Here is a 2,944-nt window from a genome sequence, read left to right on the forward strand (position 1 = left end):
TATTATTATACGGCAGTAGTGGACATATGCCAGCAGAGTATACCACTGTGACTGCCTGGTCACTGGAATGACTGATGGCTGATGCACAGTACACTACCACTGGTCTGATGCAGGACAACACAGCAACACTGTAAGGGTCTTGTTGTTGTTGTTGTTGTTGCTGTTGTTATTATACGGAAGCAGTGGACATATGGCTGCAGAGTATACCACTGTGACTGCCTGGTCACTGAAATGACTGATGGCTGATGCACAGGACACTACCACTGGTCTGATGCAGGACAACACAGTAACACTGTAAGTGACTACTTGTTAATGTTGTTGTTGTAAATAATAATAATAATAATAATAATAATAATAATAATAATAACAACAACAACAACAACAACAACAACAACAACAACAAGAAGTCCCTTACAGTGTTGCTGTGTTGTCCTGCATCAGACCAGTGGTAGTGTCCTGTGCATCAGCCATCAGTCATTCCAGTGACCTGGCAGTCACAGTCGTATACTCTGCTGCCATATGTCCACTGCTGCCATATAATAATAATAATAATAATAATAATAATAACAACAACAACAAGTAGTCCCTTACAGTGTTGCTGTGTTATCCTGCATCAGACCAGTGGTAGTGTCCTGTGCATCATCAATCAGTCATTCCAGTGACCAGGCAGTCACAGTGGTATTCTGCAGCCATATGTACACTGCTTCCATATAATATTAATAATAATAACAACAACAACAAGTCCCTTACAGTGTTGCTGTGTTGTCCTGCACCAGACCAGTGGTAGTGTCCTGTGCATCAGCCATCAGTCATTCCAGTGATCAGGCAGTCACAGTGGTATACTCTACTGCCATATGTCCACTACCGCCGTATAATAATAATAATAATAATAATAACAATAACAACAACAACAAGTCCCTTACAGTGTTGCTGTGTTGTCCTGCATCAAACCAGTGGTAGTGTCCTGTGCATCAGCCATCAGTCATTCCAGTGACCAGGCAGTCACAGTGGTATACTTTGCTGCCATATGTCCACTGCTGCCGTATAATAATAATAATAACAATAATAATAATAATATTAATATTATTATTATTATTATTATTATTATTATTATACGGCAGCAGTGGACATATGGCAGCAAAGTATACCACTGTGACTACCTGGTCACTGGAATGACTGATGGCTGATGCACAGGACACTACCACTGGTCTGATGCAGGACAACACAGCAACGCTGTAAGGGCCTTGTTGTTGTTGTTGTTGTTGTTGTTGTTGTTATTATACGGCAGTAGTGGACATATGGCAGTAGAGCATACCACTGTGACTGCCTGATCACTGGAATGACTGATGGCTGATGCACAGGACACTACCACTGGTCTGGTGCAGGACAACACAGCAACACTGTAAGGGACTTGTTGTTGTTGTTGTTGTTGTTGTTGTTATTATTATTAATATTATATGGAAGCAGTGTACATATGGCTGCAGAATACCACTGTGACTGCCTGGTCACTGGAATGACTGATTGCTGATGCACAGGACACTACCACTGGTCTGATGCAGGATAACACAGCAACACTGTAAGTGACTACTTGTTGTTGTTGTTGTTGTTGTTGTTGTTGTTGTTGTTGTTGTTATTATTATATGGCAGCAGTGGACATATGGCAGCAGAGTATAACACTGTGACTGCCTGGTCACTGGAATGACTGATGGCTGATGCACAGAATACTACCACAGGTCTGATGCAGGACAACACAGCAACACTGTAAGGGACTTGTTGTTGTTGTTATTATTATTATTATACGGCAGTAGTGGACATATGCCAGCAGAGTATACCACTGTGACTGCCTGGTCACTGGAATGACTGATGGCTGATGCACAGGACACTACCACTGGTCTGATGCAGGTCAACACAGCAACGCTGTAAGGGCCTTGTTGTTGTTGTTGTTGTTGTTGTTGTTGTTGTTGTTATTATTATACGGCAGTAGTGGACATATGGCAGTAGAGCATACCACTGTGACTGCCTGATCACTGGAATGACTGATGGCTGATGCACAGGACACTACCACTGGTCTGGTGCAGGACAACACAGCAACACTGTAAGGGACTTGTTGTTGTTGTTGTTGTTGTTGTTGTTATTATTAATATTATATGGAAGCAGTGTACATATGGCTGCAGAATACCACTGTGACTGCCTGGTCACTGGAATGACTGATTGCTGATGCACAGGACACTACCACTGGTCTGATGCAGGATAACACAGCAACACTGTAAGTGACTACTTGTTGTTGTTGTTGTTGTTGTTATTATATGGCAGCAGTGGACATATGGCAGCAGAGTATAACACTGTGACTGCCTGGTCACTGGAATGACTGATGGCTGATGCACAGAATACTACCACAGGTCTGATGCAGGACAACACTGCAACACTGTAAGGGACTTGTTGTTGTTATTATTATTATTATTATTATACGGCAGTAGTGGACATATGGCAGTAGAGTATACCACTGTGACTGCCTGATCACTGGAATAACTGATGGCTGATGCATAGGACACTACCACTGGTCTGATGCAGGACAACACAGCAACACTGTAAGGGACTTGTTGTTGTTGTTGTTGTTGTTGTTGTTGTTGTTATTAATATTATATGGAAGCAGTGTACATATGGCTGCAGAATACCACTGTGACTGCCTGGTCACTGGAATGACTGATTGCTGATGCACAGGACACTACCACTGGTCTGATGCAGGATAACACAGCAACACTGTAAGGGACTACTTGTTGTTGTTGTTGTTGTTGTTGTTGTTGTTGTTGTTGTTGTTGTTGTTATTATTATATGGCAGCAGTGGACATATGGCAGCAGAGTATACCACTGTGACTGCCTGGTCACTGGAATGACTGATGGCTAATGCACAGGACACTACCACAGGTCTGATGCAGGACAACAC

This window comes from Pseudophryne corroboree, chromosome 4 (genome assembly GCF_028390025.1).
Source record: "Pseudophryne corroboree isolate aPseCor3 chromosome 4, aPseCor3.hap2, whole genome shotgun sequence".
Classification (NCBI taxonomy): domain Eukaryota; kingdom Metazoa; phylum Chordata; class Amphibia; order Anura; family Myobatrachidae; genus Pseudophryne; species Pseudophryne corroboree.